This window comes from Chenopodium quinoa, unplaced genomic scaffold (genome assembly GCF_001683475.1).
Source record: "Chenopodium quinoa cultivar QQ74 unplaced genomic scaffold, ASM168347v1, whole genome shotgun sequence".
NCBI lineage: Eukaryota > Viridiplantae > Streptophyta > Magnoliopsida > Caryophyllales > Amaranthaceae > Chenopodium > Chenopodium quinoa.
Genome location: NW_018743355.1, coordinates 4,287 through 12,907, shown reverse-complemented (window position 1 = coordinate 12,907; position 8,621 = coordinate 4,287). Strand labels below are relative to the sequence as shown.

General features: G+C 36.1%; 1 long non-coding RNA gene across 2 annotated transcripts; it reads left to right on the top strand.

Moving 5' to 3' along the window:
- Positions 1-3,822: 3,822 nt before the first annotated feature.
- LOC110738006 lies at positions 3,823-8,292 on the top strand. 2 transcript variants are annotated; one of them, XR_002514537.1, is made up of 5 exons: positions 3,823-4,348; positions 4,719-4,774; positions 5,348-5,447; positions 6,726-6,786; positions 8,275-8,292. It is a non-coding gene; the product is annotated as an uncharacterized LOC110738006 (long non-coding RNA). The 2 variants fall into 2 exon arrangements; XR_002514538.1 differs by having other exon boundaries at positions 6,726-6,781; positions 8,275-8,291.
- The last annotated feature ends 329 nt before the right edge of the window (positions 8,293-8,621 follow it).

Below are 8,621 nucleotides of genomic sequence, written 5' to 3'. Positions count from 1 at the left end.
CAATTGAAAAGATTGCTTCTGATGCTATCGAAAAGATTGCTCTTGTTAAGAAATTGCAGACAAATTGCCATTATCAGACAGAGCATTTCAATGCAAGGAAAAAACCGAGGAAATGATAGTAGATGAGATTTTTGCTATCACGAGGTTGTATATAATTAGTTAACATTATCTTTGTAGCAAGGTTTAAGTTTTAGTTTTGGTCGCACGTATTTTTAACGACTATTTCACTAATGCCACTGAGTACTTAAAAAATTCACCAAATGCCACCGTGTTTTTCAAAATTCACCAAATGCCACTGAGGTTTAGTACAATATCATCAAATGTCATTTCCGTTAGTGGACCGTTAGTTGACCCCACCACTAGCACGTGTCACCTTCTGATTGGTCCGTTTTTTAAAAAAAATTAAAAATAACAAAAAGTAAAAAAAATAACAAAAAATTAAAAAAAAAACTGAACCTCAAACCCCAGCCACCAGCCCAGCCGCCGGCAGTCCCGGAACCCCAGCCACCAGCCTCCACCACCCCGAAACCCCACCCCCCTTCTCTCTCGCCGCCATTTCTCCGCCGATGTCGGCCCCTCTCCCCTTCCCTTCTTCTTCCCAAACGCACAAAAACGCCATTGAAGCTCCGTTGAAGCTCACGCATGAAAGCTTGAGAAACATCATTTTTTCACCAATTTTTTTTAAACTTGTACCAAAATGTTCACAATTCAACATACAATCAATTAGAGCAAACAATTTTGTGAATTGCTTCACCAAACAAAAAATCCCAATTCAATTTGTTTAGGGTTCTTCACAAAAATTGGTGGTGATTGGAGTTGCTGCTGGTCGGCTTTTGAGATGCAGTGGTTGGTGTTGGCAGGTGCTGGTGGGAGTTGGTGTGGTAAGCTCGCTGCGTGGTTGTGAACTAACGGAGAGGGAGAGGAAGGGGGGTGGGGTTTCGGGGTGGTGGAGGAAGGGGGGTGGGGTTTCGCGGGTTACGGGGTCGCGACGGGATAGAGGAGGGGTCGCCGGCAGCCGGCGCACCTTCCGGTGCTAGCCCCGACGGCAGGGGGTGGTGGTGGCTAGGGTTTTGGGGTGGGCAGGGGGCTCGACGACAGGGAGGAGGTGGTGGCTGGCCACCTCTGAGTTTCTTTTTTTTTTTGTTGTTGTTTTTTTTAAAAAAAATTTATAGTTAGTTTTAATTTTTTTTTAATTTTTTCAAATATTTTTGGTTTTTTTTTTAATTTTTGTTTAATTATTTTTTTTAAAAAACTGACCAATTAGAAGGTGACACGTGGCAAGTGGTGGAGTCAACTAACGGTCTACTAACGGACATTGACGGTCAACTAACGGAAATGACATTTGGTGATATTGTACTAAACCTCAGTGACATTTGGTGAATTTTGAAAAACACGATGACATTTGGTGAATTTTTTAAGTACTGAGTGACATTTGATGAAATAGCCGTATTTCTAATTATTGTATGAGTCTTTTCAAAGGCTTTTTGTATTACATTGTCATTAAAATTGGTAGTCCTTCCAAAAGCATATTTTATGAAAGAGGCCCCGGTACCTCAAATAAAGATACAATTTTTGTATCTCAAATGACATATTCATTATTTTGTGGCTATGAATTCGTGCTTAGTGATTATTTAATTGTTTTATACTTGCTGAGATGATGATTGTGTAACCAAAGTGACTCCGTTTGATGGAGTTAACTCTATAAACATTTAACATCGTTAATGTAACTTTTCTTGGATTTTTTTTTTTTTTTTTCACAGCTCTCGGATCTTGTCTTTTTTTTTTCACACCCATCATTTTTTAATTGCAAATTTACAAAGTCAGTGAAGCTCGAAAATCTGTAGACACCGGTCTGTGAAGCTCTGTACTGTTGCATCTGGTAATGGATGTTGTAGACCTGAGAAAGTGAGAGCGGCCAATTGAGTCTCAGATCTGTGCTGGAACTTGTTATCAATGGAAGGTAAGCAAATGTTGTTTCAATGAACCTGGTTACTAATATTTGTCTGTTTAGTAGAGGCGCATTAATTTTTAAATTAGTAGTTGTAGCTTTACTACCAAGGTGTTAATTGTGTAATTAACAGTTAGTTGCTTGAGTATAGAGTCAACAAGATTTAATTTTGCAATATAATTGAATGTTAGAATTGAATTGCTGCTAGATTTACCAGATTAGGGACCTCTTTGTAATTCGAAATTTATTACTATTAAAATAATTACCAGTAAAAAGACTAATGAAGTGGCATTGGGGATAATAATTACCACTATAACTGCTAAGCTATAGTTGATTGGGTAATAATTATGATGCTTTGTTATATACGTTTGATTTTTTTAATGGTCGCTGTTACGATTCTATTCCTAAATTCAGTGTATTAGAGATTTTGTCCTGAATATATTTTCTGTGTTGTGTGGAATTTTTCTTATTTACACCATGTTTGTGGTTTATAAATGAAGCAGATAAAGAGGTGGAGTTGTTAGGGGTGATGGGCATCCTGAAATGCCATCTATAATCAGGGGCAGTGAGCATGTTGACATAGTTGATAGGAGTAGTGGAGTAAAATTGATTGGGAATGGTTTCAACAAGGTTGAGGGACTTGATGAATTTGTCTTTGAGGGTGTAGAAAACAATGAGTCAGAAATGTATAGTGAAAGTCAATATGTTTCTCTTATGAAGACAATTGAGACAATCGAAACTATTGTTGCTAGCAATAACATAACTGTTGTTACAACGGTAGAACCACCTCAAGTTGGTATGGTATTTAAAAACCTGGCAAGATGTCGAATCCTATTATAAGGACTATGCTGAGCAGATTGGTTTTGGCGTTGCTAGGCGCAAGGAGTAAATTCAAAGGACAAGAAGAAGAGAATAGCCACGACTTGGAGGTGTGAGTGTTAGGGTAGACCTGATATAAGGGCAAGGAGAGAAGCTAAGAAAAGGGCTATGGCCATGGATGTTTCAGGTACAGGTGGAGTTGTAGATGGTGTAGTAGGCGAGGATGAGTTGGGGCGTGGCAAGAGACGTCCAAAAAATGTGAGTGCCCTGCCATGGTATATGCTAGTGTTAATGAAGAAGGAGAGTGAGTAGTGAGGGGGGGGGTGAAATTGAAACATGAGAGGCACAAGCCGTCCCCTAGTAACTCGAAGCTCGTTAAGGAGTATCGTATGAAGCATATGACCTCCACCGTTCGAAAGAAGTTGTTGAATTACTTTGACAAGGGTGTACCTGTTACACAAATACATAGTTGCTTGGGAACGGAGAGGGAAATGCCGTTGACTGTCAAGGATTTACAGCATGAGGTTTATAAGGCTAGAAGGTTAAAGATGGTCGGGGGTGATGCTGTGGCTATGATGGAATATTTTGATAAGATGCAAGCAGGGAATGACAATTTTTTTCATGCTCCACGGCTTGATGTAGAAGGGCGGCTGAAGGATGTATTAGTCGTGCGGCGTACGATGACTTTGGTGATGTTGTTTGTTTTGATGCAACTTATTTAACCAATGATTACGAGCTCCCATTTGTTAATTTTGTTGGAGTTAACCACCACGGGCAAACAATTTTGCTTGGGTGTGCGTTGGAATCTCGTGAAGATTCAGATACGTTTTCTTAGATTTTCAAGTAGTGGTTGGCTAGCATGAATAATAGGGCTCCTGTAGCCATATTGACTGACCAAGCGGCTGCCATGAGGAAACTGCTAGCTGAGGTGATGCCTGGTACTAGGCATCGGTGGTGTATATGGCATATAACCAGGAAGTTTCCCGAATAACTTGGCAAGTGCTCAATGTAAGTCTGTTATGTTTTTTGTACACTCTCGCATATGATTGCAGCTGTCCCTTTACTTTTTTGCTTCTTTTTTTGGATGTTGTGTTTATAAGACCTGTTGATTCTGATCAAGTTTTGACTAAGTGTTGACTGTGTAGGAGTTTTGGCTAAGGGAAGTTGTCCCTTGTTGATTTACTTGGTGTAACGAATCTTTTCCCACTGTATCCAAAATTCAAATTTAATCTACACTCTTTAAAAAGTGAGAAGATCAGCAGAACTGTTCCTTATGAACAGTAGGGCAGTGTGCGAACGGTTTTGTCCTTGTCTTGGGATGTTATTTGCGGTCTTGCCATTGGATCTTGAATTCCTTTGCTTTCTACCTCAGCGGTCAGTCCTACTTTTCCTGAATTCACTTGCCATCACTCATTCATTTCCGTTTTCTCTCTCATCCTACTCTCTTTCTCTTTCCTCCTCTGCTATTGTCCAGCCATTTTTCCACTTTTGCTTTTAAGATTTTTCGCTCTTCCATTGAAGGTCAATCTGAGTTTTCCATTGAAGCGTGTTCTGAGCTTCCTTTCTTCCATTATTGCTGAGGTAATTACTCGTACTGAATAAGTGTGAATTTTTACTAATGGAAATTCTGATTTAATAAATGGAAATTCTGATTTCACAATTCATAAACTCTATCAAATTTTTGTTATCTTTTTACTTTTGGTTGAGTTAATCTGATTTCTGATTATTTAGTTGATTTTTTATCTTACTTTTGGTTGAGTTATTCTGATCATTTATTAATTACGAGTTTGTTGAGTTCTCCTTCGGTCATTTACTTTTGGGGTTTTATTTAGTAAAGAATTTTATAATAATTAAGAAATTGTGTTGATTGTTCTATAGTCGTATCTTGTGCTGCAGTTCAGAAACTATGTTTGGATTCGGTTCTGATGATTGTAGTTTATGTTGCTTGCAGTTCAGCGTAGTGTTTCTGGTGAAGGTGTTGGTGAGTTCGATGTATCTGCATTCAAGGTATTTAGTTCATTCAGTATTTTTTTTGGTGAATAGTTCATTCAGTATTGATAGTGGTTATCATTGATTGATGGATTTTAAATTTAGTTTTGTATTGATTAACTTTTGGTGATTGGTAGCGGTTATGTTCGATTTTAGTGGTGATGGGTTGCAAATAGCAGGTGATTGGTATTTAGATGCAATCTATATAGATTTTGGTTATTTGAGGTAGCTTTTCTGTTTATTAATTTACTAATTAAGCTTTTTCATTTTGGTCGAATTCCAATGTATGGTTCCATTGTAGACTGTAGCTGCACACTTCAATTAACAAAGCAAGACCCTTATTGCTTTGTTGAACGTAATTTGCAATATCTGGTTGCATAGTTTGTGTTATTGCTGGAGTAACTGAGGTTTTAAAGAACAATTTCAGTAGGATTGGTTAAATTTTCTTATGTTTGGTCATAGTTGTATATGGCGATAATTTACTGGGTCTATAGTTCGTTTTTAGAATGCAAATTTAATATTTCTTTGAGAATATTTTTTGTTTTGGTTTTTAAGTCATATACTTAACTTTCTATCAATGTGATTTTGTAGGAATCTTATTAAAAAATCAAGCAGAACGTAGAATGAAACTGCAATTTTGCCGCCAGACAATTACAAATGGCATGAGATAAAGAATCTCAGACTCTTCCAGGTTAGCACTAAATCTTTACAGTCCATTCTTAAACTCTTCAACTGGTTTTTGAACCCTTTTACATTTGAATATACCTTTGCTTAACCGTCCCCTTTGAATCTGCAATTGGTCTTCTCCACACTAAGGGGTATCCTCCTCCTCGGTTCTTTTTATTTAACTGCTGGTTTTTGTTGCTTGTATTATAACAGGATATATATATAATCATTTAGATTAACTTTAATGATTAAATAAAAAAAAATCCATGTACTAAGGAAATGTACGATATCCCAAATGTCATGTGTGTTAGGGTGGTTAATAATATGTAACCTTGTAATGTTGTTGCATTTCTTATCAATAAGTGCTAAAGTGTGGACATATGTTTCTCAAATAACCTTTAAAAGAGAGAATAATGAGAAAAAACTCAACAGCGCTATTTTGAAGGTCTAGGGGCTCTTTAACATCAGTTGCCTTAATTCCTGGATTGATTTATTATCATTACTTAATAACACTTAAACACATAGGAAAGTCCATTTTCAGAACTTACTTTTCTCATAACCAACTCTAGGTCAAATAGCCTCTGTAAAATTAATGGCAGTTATTTAGAATAAGGTGTTCTGATTAATGCTTGGATTGTGAGTATTGTTAGGTCCTTTTCTCGAGGCTCATGTAAGACGAGTCATAGTTATTAAACTTACTGCTTACATGTCTCTTAGGAGGACTGTACTGTATTTGCAGTTTCAGTAAGATTAAGACATTACCAAATACATTTTTGTTTAGTTTCCGAAAAAGTTTTGGTTTAAGAGCACTGCAGGAAGAAGTTAATCAAACTGATAACTGTTGCAGATTGCTTATGAATATGCAAAAGAAAATGGGTTGCATTTCTGTGAAACTTTTGCTAAAACAGCACAGAAAGTCAATGAGCTCTTTTGTGAAATAGGTCACTTCTTCCTTTCCTATCCTTTTGAATCATTATTAAAATAACACAAAACTAGAATATATTCAATAGAAAATAAAAAGAGAACACACAAAGAATGACTGTCGTAGAGCTTATGAACAGTGAACGACCATTATTTAAGGTTAATCGAGGGGTAATTTCATCCCCCCCGCCCTTCTTTTATATATATATTATATATTATATATATATATATATATATTATATATATATATATATATATAATATATATATATATATATATATTTTGCTAATTTTTGTTTTATATTTTTAGTTTGTTACTTTGAATAATTTGGGTGATGAATTTTGTTACTGAGTTTGCAATCACTGATTTGAATGTTGCATAGGTTTTGATTCCTATTCTGAAACCAACTAGATACACTGGTGCTGATCCTTATAAAATGTAAGGTTAGTCTCACCTTCAATGCTTTTTTTACTAGCTATTTATGTTTCTCGAGTTTTTTGGTTTGCTATTTCAGTTATCGAGCATTTGCTTTAGAAAGTGGGATTTTGGTGAGTTTGATTGGTGTTGTTTACGTGCAATTAAGCCCTTTTCTTTCAAGTAGCTGTAGAATTGGATTCTGAGCGAAATCGGGTAAATGAATGACTAATAAGGTTTTGGATGAGGCCAAAATAAGTGAAGTGTATTCTAATTTAGCGCCAAGAAATTTAATAATCAGCTTCAGAGATTTAGTAAACGGCTTGGTTTGTAGGCAGGAAGCAGCAAGATGGCGAATACTTGATTGTGCAGGAAACCTGTACACACTTTTAAAAGTCAGAAGTTGGGATGGGTATCAAGCTCATAGATGAACTTCTGTGGTTCAGATGTTCCAAAATTGTTATTTGGTAATTTAGGGTTTCCAACTTAATTCGAAAAAAGGTCAGTATCAAGCTCATTGATGAACTAATAAGGTGACCATGTGGTGATTGCTTTGAACTTCCAGTAATAAAGGGTAAAAGAACGAGAGAGGATCTTAATCTTATAATGGAAAATGAGAATTAAAAATAAGACTGATGTCAATGTTATTAGATTGGACAAAAGCTTAAGGGGCATTGTTGCAAACCTTCCTAGCATAGTCAATCTCAATCTGATTCTTGGACCTTTATTTTTTTGGATTAATATTCTTGGATGATATGACTGTTTTAAGGTTTGCACTTCAACTCTTCAAGGTTAGGATGCTATTTCTATCTTGTTTTCATCGTTGGTTAACTCTGTTCTTTTTTGCCTACTATTTAATGTAGATGATATGGGATGAAATGGAACTCTATTCTTTTTTGCCAACTATTTTATTTAGATGATATGGGATGAAACGGAACTCTGTTCTTTTTTGCCTACTATTTTATTTAGATGGTATAGTATAGGATGAAATGGGCAAGCATGAAACAAATAGGGATAACTGAATAAGATGATAGTTGAGCTTGAACAAGAATGCATAGAAGTATACACGAGAAGAGTTGATGTGGCTAACCACTCTACAGCTCAGCTACAACTGGCTATATATTGATGATTTCGAGGCAGAACTTGCATCCATTTATTCTGCAATTGGAGAACTACCATTAAATAATAATTAATTTGTGAACTTGGTAGGGTTAGTAAACTTCACTCTTTTTAGAATGCTTGATCAGGTTTCTAATTTTATGATGCTTTGTGTGATTACTTCGACTTGTGATGTGTCTAAGATACATTTGTTTTCAAAACGGTTTGCATGCTAGTTTTGTCCATATAATTCTAAAGCAAATGTCACTTATAATTATCATAAACTTATTAATTAAACTACTTGTTTATGTGGAATGAAAATCTGAAATATTGATTTAATTTACTCTGTCACAAAGTGTTGGCGTTAATCTGAATTTTGATCAAACCTATGTGCTATATAACTTTATTTTAACAATCAGGTACACAGAATTCAAACCAAATTGAAGGAGGTCATATGTGAGAGTTTTATGACTGATGAGTTTGAAACGCGTTGGTGTGCGCTAATGTCTCAGTACAAGCTTGAGAAAAATGAATGGCTTACTAGGCTGTTTAAAGAGAGACATATGTGGGTGCGGCCTATATGAAGGAGTATTTTTGGTCCAGTATGAAGACTACGCAAAGGGTTGAGAGCATTAATAGCTTTTTTGACGGGTTTTCTTACTCGACATACAAAGCTGTTTGAATTCCTCACAAGTATCGTAGGGCATGGATAAGCGGATACGTGATGAAACCAATGCAGATGCTTACTGTTCAAAGTACTTGAGGA